The sequence below is a fragment of the Ixodes scapularis genome, unplaced genomic scaffold (assembly GCF_016920785.2).
Source record: "Ixodes scapularis isolate PalLabHiFi unplaced genomic scaffold, ASM1692078v2 ptg001158l_1___fragment_1__unscaffolded, whole genome shotgun sequence".
NCBI lineage: Eukaryota > Metazoa > Arthropoda > Arachnida > Ixodida > Ixodidae > Ixodes > Ixodes scapularis.
Genome location: NW_024610106.1, coordinates 88950 through 99565, shown reverse-complemented (window position 1 = coordinate 99565; position 10616 = coordinate 88950).

Here is a 10616-nt window from a genome sequence, read left to right as displayed (position 1 = left end):
ACGAAACTAAATCCATCCTCTATTGTTTTGTACTCGTAACGAGGTGCACGCTCACGCCCGCAAAGAGACCCGTTGCGGCCGACGGAATCACGAGTTTTAATAAGGGGTCGATTTTACGGGTGGAGTCGTCGGTCGTAACGGGTCTGTCAGTGGGCGGTGGCAGCTCCTCATCGGTCGTCGTCGCGAATTTACTACTTCGAAAGTGTTTGGGTAGAAACGTGATCTGCCGCTCCATGGCCATCTCGGCGAGGTCCACCCTGTAATTTGACAGCGTGTCCGAATTGTATATGGACCCGCGTTCCTCTTCCGTGGCTTCCACGTCCAACTTTTCGGTTAAAATTTTATAGTTTGACGTACTCAGATGCGAATGCAGCTCTTCGCCGTACATTAGCATGAGTTGGTCGGTGGACAGGTCGCGACCGGCGCACGCCGCCAACACTTCGGTGAGGAACCAGAGCGCGTCCTTGTGTTCGCTGTACCAGACGCGCACGCACAGGTCTTCCAGTTTGGCCAACTCGATCGTCTTTAGACGGTTCTCGTACACGTCGACAAATTTTCGGACCGTGCTGGACGTGATCGGCGCTGCATTCGTAACTCTAAATCTATCCGCAAAGTACTGGTCGACTTGCCGTTCGTAGCGCCATTTGTTCTTGCCATCGTTTTCTTTGGTCAGTGCGGTGTCGTCGTCGTAAAACGAGTCAAAGATTTCGGGATCCCTTCGACTGTAGGACGGCCATACCGTCTCCACAAACTTGGTTCGTCCCGGCAAAGTCAGGGCATACTCGGCGACGAACCACATGCGAACTTTGGAATTTAGCATATAGAAAAGTTGTTGTCTACTCAGACCTATGAATTCGTACATCTGTATATTCTTGACGTGTTGGTGCCAAAATCGAAAAGTGCGAAGGGCAACTTTGGTCCAATTTTCCTTTACGTAATCGTAAAACCGTTCGTAGTCTTCTTTCAACGCGTCTCTAGACATTTTTGTATTGATCAACGCGTGATCAAATACGTCCCGACTCCAAGTACCAATCCGATCGCTGTCGAAGGAACGAGGATCGCTACTAGACTACCGACTGAAGGTAGCGGCGTGGCCGATCGGATTCGATTGTTCATCTCTATCAAATCTTGGCGGTAGCTCGCCTCGTCGTTGGTAGACGGTTGCTGTTGCGAATCAAAGGCCTTTTGCAAGAGCCGGACTTGCTCGGGGCCGGCATGAGAATGCAGTTTCTCTCCGTGCAACGATAAGAGCGTCCCGACCGGAATCTTTTGTTTCGCAAATAAGCTCAACGTCTCGGCCGCAACCCACACGCCGTCCTTGTCCAGGGCCCACGCTCGCAAACAAAATCCTTTAAGCTCGAGCGGATCTTCGATTGTGGACAGCGTCTCGTACAGGTTGACGAGCTTGCGGAACGAGGACGAGGTGGGCGTCATTTTCAACTTTGCAAAGTTTCGCTTCATGTGGTCGGCGTACGTCTCGTGCGCGTGGCGACCGGCAGTGGATTCGCGAACGTTTTGAGATGCAAATTCTCTAAAGTCGACTAGGCCCGGGGTAAAGTCAACGGCTACGTCGCCGACCTTTTCGAGGAAAGCTCGACGACCGGGCATGGTGAGGGCGTACTCTGCAAAGAGCCAGGCGAGTAGAGCCTGAGCATCCGAACCGACGACGCGGTTCTTGGCCAGTATCCGCGACCACGCGGCGTCTGCGTCCGCGTTTTTGACTTTGGCGAGCCAATACGCGTAGCACATCCAATCCGCATCGGGCCAATTTTCTTTGATCGCATTGTACAAATAGACGTAGGCGTCCATTTTATTATTTATTGAGCATGACGTACCCAGCGTAGGCGAGTGCCGTCAACGACACGCAGTACGGCGAACACAACATTAGGACGACCTTGGTGTCGCCGGCCTTCTTCTTTATCTCCTCGTCTTCGTAGTGAGAAAGAGGAGGTGATGTCTCGTCTTCCTCCTGATTCCTCGGCGCTTCGGAGTATATGTTTCGATTGTAATTTTCGTGCGCGTAGCGCATTCGTCTTTCGTACTCGGCGTCCGAGAGCACGACGAACGAAGCCGATCGATTCAGATCCACCCTCAATGTGGCGTTTAAATTTAACAAATCAATCTTGTAACGCTCCACGTCTCGCTGATTCAACAGGCGAAGCGTGTCTCTATCGGCGACGGCCGGTGCCACGTCTATCTGCTCGGCGACCTCGCGCACAGTGTACTCGCTGATCTGGTGCCAGATACCGTCGAGGTGGCCACCGACCAACAAATCGTCTGCCCTGACGTCATTAGAAACGCAAGTCAACAAGACCTCTACCAGTGCCCACTGGACGTTCATCTTGCGTTTCCAAAAGGACATGACCACGCCCTGAACGTCGTAGGGAATCAAGCGCAACAACTTTTCGTACGCATTCTTTAAATAAAGTTTTGCCTTTGGCGTAAAATGGACCCCCATTTTTCTCAGTCCGGCTTCGCGGACGTATTCGTATCGGTCCCTGGTGATCTTGTCCTGCACTGGAGCTGCGGGCACGCGGAGGAAATCGGTCAACTCGCCTTCGCGTGTAGATAACCTGAGCGTAAACCTAGTGTTGAGACTGAACCAGTGTGCGAGCGACGCTTTAAAGTCTTTGAAAGGTGGAAAGGTCAAAATGTACTCTACTAGCAGCCACGTCAGGTAGCGTCGTCGCGTCGCTGGTTCCATCTCGGTGGCGGATATTTCGCTCAAACGCCCCGCAGGGGGCACCTGTGAAAGCAGGTGTTTGGAGAGTGGCGTCTCCACGGACCCCGAGCCATGCGGGTTCGCCCGCCCACGTCTGACTGTGCGTGGCTTTCCCGTGTCTGAAGAAAAGGGCATCCTGGTGGTTGAGCCAAGCCCGGGGTAGGTTTGGACCCTTCGGGGCCCCCCGGGCGAGGCAATACACCACTTCGGCCCCTGCTTCCCATAGACGGGAGTCCTGGTAAGGCCCGGCCAGGATGATTCAGTCTAGTCGCCACTCCTTCTACTATCCCCTCCCTTCTTTCACCCTTATCTCCTCCTCCTTTTCACTCTTCTCATTTCTCTTTTTTCCTTTTCAACTTCTTTGGCGGCAAGGGCTAACCTTGGGCGGTGACAGATACTCTCGTCCAGATCCACACTTGGTTATAGTTTCTGGGTAGCGCTAATAGAGTAATGCTTCCAGCAAAGCCATATTTGTTATGGGGTGTTACCTATTCCCTCGTTGGGCTCCGTGGTGGGCGGCGCGCCACAGATTCTGAACACCCTTTGCCTTTTTATGGCTCCCCCCTCTTCTAAACCCCGAGCAGAGCGACCCCCCAAAAGGGTTCGCCCCGCTCCCCCTACTTTTGAAAAAGCCAAAGAACCCGACACCTTTTCACGATTTCTTGTACTTCATGCTGCGAACGACTCTCTACCGTTATCAAAGATGTCACTTTTCCTTGTCTCTAAGGTCCTAGAGCAGACGATTGGAAAGAATTACAAGGCAAAAAAACTTGCTGGAGACCGCCTCGTTGAGGTAGAAAACAAAACTCAAAGCACAGCATTACTGAAGTTGACCAGCTTAGGTGAACACCAAGTTTGTGTAACCCCGCACCGGACTTTAAATACTCTCCGCGGCGTCATCTCTGAGGATGACCTCCTTCAGTGTACTGAAGAAGAAATCCTTGAAGGGCTGCGTCGGAGTGCTGTTGTTGCCGTGCGGCGAATCACGCTACGACGAGACGGACAGGAGATACCAACCCGACACCTAGTCCTGACTTTTGAACTCCACTCTCTGCCTTCCACCGTGAAGGCAGGGTATCTAAACTGCAGAGTTCGTCCTTTCGTTCCAAACCCACAACGGTGCTTTCGTTGCCAGCGTTTTGGGCATGGCTCCCGAAACTGCCGTGGCCGAGAAACTTGTGCGAAATGTAGTGCCACTGACCACGTCGCTGACATATGTGAAAACAACCATAAATGCATAAACTGTGGCGGACCACACCCCGCATTTTCACGCACATGTCCGAAATGGAAGAAAGAAAAGGAGATAATTACATTTAAGGTCAAACACAATCTCAGCTACCAAGACGCTAGAGAACAGCTTGCCTTCAAGGCAAGGGGTTCATATGCCGAGGCAGTGCGAAGGGGACCCCCACTGTCTATGGCATCCGTGGAGACGCAGACTTCCCCGGAAGACCTGTCATCTCCACAAGGGTCCTTTTACGTACGTCCGAAGACAGTGGGCAACCCACTGCCTTCATGCTTCAATGAGTTTATTGTGCCCTCTAAGGAGGGTGCTGCACCCTCCAAGGAGCCAGACGTGTCGTCACCGGCACTAGCTGGCCCTTCTGGCCGGGGTCGGGGGCTGCCTCCCCGTGCCTCTGGCAGCTCATCAAAGCCTGGGCGGTCAGATTCACCTCTACCGCCCAAAGGACCCAAGGTCTCATTGGATGAGAAGATGGATGTGAGCGTCCCACTCTCCGATGAGGACCTTCCTCTTTCCCAAACAGGCTCTGTTTCCTCGGCCTCCTGCGAGGCTGGAGGACGGCCTAAAGACACTGCAAAAAAGAAAACCATCCCACGGATTGTGGCACCAAAAGACGCATAAACTACATTTCACAATTTTTGCGTAAAACACTTATTGAGGCGTTTCCTTTATTGAAGATAAATGTCTTTCTTCCTTCAGTGGAACTGTAGAGGCCTCCTGTCTAACTACGATGATGTGAGCGATCTTTTAGAGGATCACCGGCCCATTGCATGTTGCTTACAGGAAACGCACCTAAAAACCACCCACACCAATGTTTTAAAACACTTCCAGGTGTTTCGTAGGGACCGTACACATGCAGCTCACGCAGCTGGAGGTGTTGCGGTGGTTGTCCAACGTTCAATTCCTTCTAACGAGGTAGCCCTGCAGACTTCACTTGAGGCGGTGGCTACACGTATTTTGTTAGATCGAATAATTACAGTCTGTTCATTGTATGTACCTCCCAATTATCAGTTACATATGGAGGAGCTAGAAGACCTTGTTAATCAACTTCCTTCACCTTTTTTACTTTTAGGAGATTTTAATGCACACAATCCCCTGTGGGGTAGTGACAGACGGGATTCTAGAGGGGCCCTTGTTGAACGTTTTTTGCTTTCTGTGGGATTGTGCCTGCTGAACACAAATGAATCTACATATTTTAGCTCAGCAACTCACACTTTCACTTCCATTGACCTATCTATTTGTCACCCATCATTATTCCCATTGCTTTCATGGAAGGTCATACCGAATCCTTATGGAAGTGACCACTTTCTCATCATCTTAGAATTTAACCATCTTCCCATGACAGTCCCAACACGCTGTCCTCGTTGGAAATTCGAAAATGCCAACTGGCCTACCTTTAAAGAATCATCTCTTTTTGCATGCACATCACTTGACGATCTTGATATCAATAAAGCCACTCAACATATCACTCAGCACATTTTACAAGCTGCCATTCTCTCCATCCCCATGACGTCCTCGCATCTGCCCAGGAGACCAAAGCCCTGGTGGAACAAAGATTGCCGTTTGGCCAAAAAAGAACAAAATCGAGCGTGGGGTATATTTAGGCGCTACCCTACAACACACAATCTTATTGAATTTAAGAGAAAAAGGTCCCAGGCGAGGTGGATTAGAAGGCATGCTAAGAAAAAACGTTTTAGAGGGTACGCTTCTTCAATTAACAGCTCTGTATCTGCAAAGGCAGTCTGGGATCGCGTACATAAAATTGACGGCTCTTACCGGGCATTCACTGTCCCACTCTTGAGTCGGAATGGAGTTTGTTCTGCAAGCCTTGAGGAACAGGCCAACATCCTCGGTGAACACTTCGAGTACGTCTCCAGTTCGGAACATTACACCTTAACGTTCCAGCGATACAAGATCAATGCAGAAAAAAAAGCTGTTATCACATCAGGTGGCACGCACGAACCCTACAACACTCTATTTACATTATACGAACTTCAAATGGCACTTCTTGGTTCCAAACAAACTGCCCCTGGACCAGATGGTATTCATTATCAAATGCTCGAACATCTTCATCCATCCACTATGGAGCTAATTTTGTACCTTTTTAATAGAGTTTGGCTCGAGGGCCACTTTCCGTCCTCCTGGAAGACCGCTGTGGTTGTACCAGTGCTTAAGCCCGGCAAAGATCCCTCTTGTGCATCTAGCTACAGACCAATAGCTCTAACTAGCTGTCTTTCCAAGACATTAGAAAGGATGATTAATAAGAGACTCATGTTTTTTCTAGAACGAAACAGCTGCCTTGATAAGTTCCAGTGTGGCTTTCGGTCAGCACGGTCCACTGTCGATCATCTCGTCCGCTTTGAGACCTTCGTACGTGAGGCGTTTGTCAACAGACAACAGTGTCTCTCCATCTTCTTTGATTTGGAAAAAGCATAGGACACAGCCTGGCGTTACGGCATTCTGCAATATTTATTCGATCTTGGTTTCCGTGGCCGAATGTTGAGTGCCATACAGAGTTACCTGCAGCACCGTACGTTCCGCGTGAGGCTGGGAAAAACTCTCTCGAGGGAGTTTTTACAGGAGAATGGAGTCCCTCAGGGGGGTGTACTGAGTGTCACTCTTTTTATCGTCAAACGTAATTCCATTGGCCGTGTAATTTCTCCTTCGGTGCAATATTCCTTATATGTTGATGATCTCCAGATCTCCGTTTCATCCTGTAATCTCTCAATTTGTGAACGTCGCGTTCAACTTGCAGTCAATAATTTGGTCAGATGGGCCGATACGAATGGGTTTAAATTTTTTCCCGAAAAAACAGCTTGTGTCAACTTTTCTCGTCGACGTGGTGCTCTTCAGGAACCGTCTTTGAACTTGTATGGTTCTCCTATTGTTGTAAAAAATGAGCACAAGTTTTTGGGCCTTGTGTTCGATTCCAAGTTGACTTTCGTTCCACACATTAAGAGATTAAAACTCAAGTGCCTTAAATCTCTAAACATCCTTAAGGTTTTAGAAATAAATGGACTGCGCAAAGGACGAGGACAGAGGTAGAAACGAGTACGACACACAGAGCGCAGTGTGTGTCGTACTCGTTTCTACCTCTGTCCTCGTCCTTTGCGCAGTTCATTTATTTCTAAAATCATGAACCAACTAGCCCGCCAAAAGGTGTTACTTGAATCCTTAAGGTCTTGTCACATGCATCATGGGGCTCGGACCGACTGTGTCTGCTGCGTATCTATCACTCAGTCATTCGCTCCCAGCTTGATTATGGTTGTATTGTCTATAACTCTGCTCGGGCATCAGTTCTAAAGATGTTAGATCCTATTCATCATCAAGGACTGCGACTGGCTATTGGTGCATTTCGTACCTCCCCAGTGCTTAGCCTTTACGCGGAAACAAACGAATTGTCCCTTGAGTATAGGAGGTTTTCCCTGGGTTTTATGTACTCTGTCAGGGTTCGCTCGGTCGCGGAGCACCCCGTTCGAGATAATATTGAGACGATCAAGTTCCAACGCACATTTGAAAACAAACCTTCCACAGTCCCCCCCTTTTTCTATGAGGAATAATACTGCAGCACAATCCGTTGGGATGGATGCAAAGCCTCAGTTGGTCCAATACCCTCCGGAAATAGCTCCATGGAACAACTGCCAGATACATTGCGACCTTACACTGACCAAGTATAACAAAAAGAATGTTCCACAGGAAGTCATAAGGCAGAACTTCTTTGAGCTTCAGACCAAATATCACAAGTATGCCATTTTTTATACAGACGGGACAAAAAAAGACTCCGTAGTAGGCTGTGCTATGGTGGGACCATCGGTAAATCAGGTGAAGAGAATAAATTCAAAAGCCTCTATACTAACAGCAGAGCTTTATGGTTTGTTGTTAGCTGTTGATTACATAATCAAAAAACGCCTTTCTCACGCTGTAATCTACACCGACTCTTTAAGCTCTCTGAAGGCTGTCGCATCAATGAACCGTGTAAAAAACCCACTGGTTTCTGAGTTAAAGTACAAGATAATCCTGGCTGCAACGAAAAATTTTGACATAGTCTTATGCTGGGTTCCTAGCCATGTTGGCATTCCTGGAAATGAAGCAGCTGATAGTGCAGCCAGTTCTGCTAATGATAGAGAAATTGACACACACCAAATACCCTACAAAGATTACCACAATTATCTGAAACGTTGCATCAAAGCAAAGTGGCAGCTGCATTGGAACGGCGAAACCGGCAACAAACTACATGCAATCAAACCTCTTCTAGGCGAGTGGGAGAGCGCCCGACATCGGGAGCGCTTTTACGAAGTCGTACTGTGTAGGCTACGAATCGGTCATACTCGTCTTACACATGGACACCTCTTGAGCGGGGAGGAGGCCCCTGAATGTGTGCACTGCAACCTACCTCTAAGTATTATGCACATACTCATTGAATGCCCTATGTATGACCAATGCCGGTATAAACACTACTCACTGCTTTATAAAGAACACATTCCACTACACCTTGCCTTACTACTAGGTGACGAACCGCTCATTCCATATAGTTGTGTTTTTAATTTCCTCACAGATATCGGCCTTCTACACCGACTGTGATTTTACTTTCTATCCTAAACTCATTGTCATATTGTTTACACTTATACACATTCATGTTCATGGTTTTATCATACATTTCGCTACAATAGCTCTTTCCTCTTCTTAAACCCGAATTGCAATAGTATAAGCTTGGCGCAATATAGCCTTAGTTGCTGATGCGCCAAAAAACCCCAATCAATCAATCAATCAATCAATTTCGCTCAAACGCGAGTACAGAGCTTCCAAAGAAACACCTTCGACAATCATTCGTACGTATTTTATTAAGACCATAGATACCATCGGCCTTTCTTGCACGGCACGTAGTTTTCGCAATGTCCAGAGAGTGGTGCAATAAACTCGTGCGTAAACTCGTGGTCCGTGTTGACGCACACTTGTCGAGAGAGTCTTCGCAGGTCTCTTCGGTACGCGAGAATGTCCTTCTCCAACTTGTCTCGCTGCACGTTGTCCGGGTCGAAAGACGCACTCAACTGGTCTCGAATGTTGCGCAGCATGTCGTTCCGGATCTCGCCTCGAATCCAGTCGAGATGCCCGTCAACGATGTCGTAGACACCGACGCCCACCTTTATGCAATAGAGAAGAATCTCGACGAGAATCCACTCGGTGGCCTTGGGCTTTCTCCAAAAGTGCAACACCAGCTCGCGCGTGTCTGCGTCCGACAGTCCGTGCAATCTTTCGTACAATTCCATGAGGTTTGAGACGATTGTCGGAGTAAAATATATGCCCAGCTTCTCCATGGCAATCTCCACTTCTCTAACGTAGGTGTCATATTCGTCCGAAGAGGGAGGTATCGGCGCAGTCATAAAGTTTTTCAACACTCCTGCGTCGAACTTGTCCCTTCCACCAGTCCACAGGTTGTATCTCGTTTGAAATTCTTCTACCGACGGTAGAGTATTGGCGTATTCAATCACGCACCATTCGAGTATAGTCTTGTCAGACAGTCCCCGCTTGTCCAGTGGAAGAGTAGCGACTCGTACTGGAGCCTGGTCGGCCGAAACGGGATCGCTGTTGACCGAAGCAGCTGGTGTAGGAGCAGTCTCGCACGTGCACGATTCGAGTATAGGCTTGTCGGACGGTCCCCGCTTGTCCGATGGAACAGTAGCGACTCGTGTTGGAGCCTGGTCGGTCGAAACGGGATCGCTGTTGACCGAAGCAGCTGGTGTAGGAGCAATAGTAGCGTCGCGAATCGTGCAATACCAGTAAGCGTAGCCCTGTCGGCTAGCCGTGTATCTGTGTTCGCGCAGATACGTGTGCAAACTGAGGATGTGCATTTTCATAGACGACCGTTCAAAAACGAGTTTATCTCGAGCAAAGATTTCTTCGTGTCTTTGAAGGTGGACGACTCGTCTTCGCAGACCTGGACCCAATGCGATAAATCGCTCCAAACGTCGGGTCTAAAATACCTACTGTCGAGCAATAGGACGGCCCCCCAGTCGTTCACGTGACGTACGCAGCGTCCCACGGACTGGTTAACCGCTCGCATCGCCTGCGTTTTATACCATTCGTCCCCGTCTCCGCCCCTGCTGCGGTTAAACTCGACCTTGACCTTTACGTCCGGACTGTGATACGACGGATAGGGTAACCCCACGGATACGACGAGTCGAGCCAGCGAATCGGAGAAGTCGACGCCTTCGCTCATTTTGCCTCTGTGCACGACTAGAAACAGGGCCACCGTGCCGGGCTCTCCGTCAATCAACGCAGTCTTGTACCTATCGAACAAGAGGTCCGAGTTTTCAGAATCTTCCAGAAACAGATGCCCGCCGACCACCTTGACCAACTTGGGCCATAGAGGCACTTTGCGCCACACGTCTGGACAGGTCTGAAGTAGCTTGTAAGAAGGGAAGAAGCACAGGACGCCAGCCTTTGTTTCGCCGACATTTTTCTTCAGGATCTTGGTCGACTCGTAGACGACGGAACCTACGGCCTTGAGTAGCTCTTCGTTCTGGCATGCGCTGTAATTCATGTAAAACTCTTTGTCACCCTTGAGCGAATGCGAGATCCTACGGACAAAGACGTGACGCTTGGACGCGACGTGTTCCTTGGGGACACCTTGTGAGTAAAGAAGACGCCCAA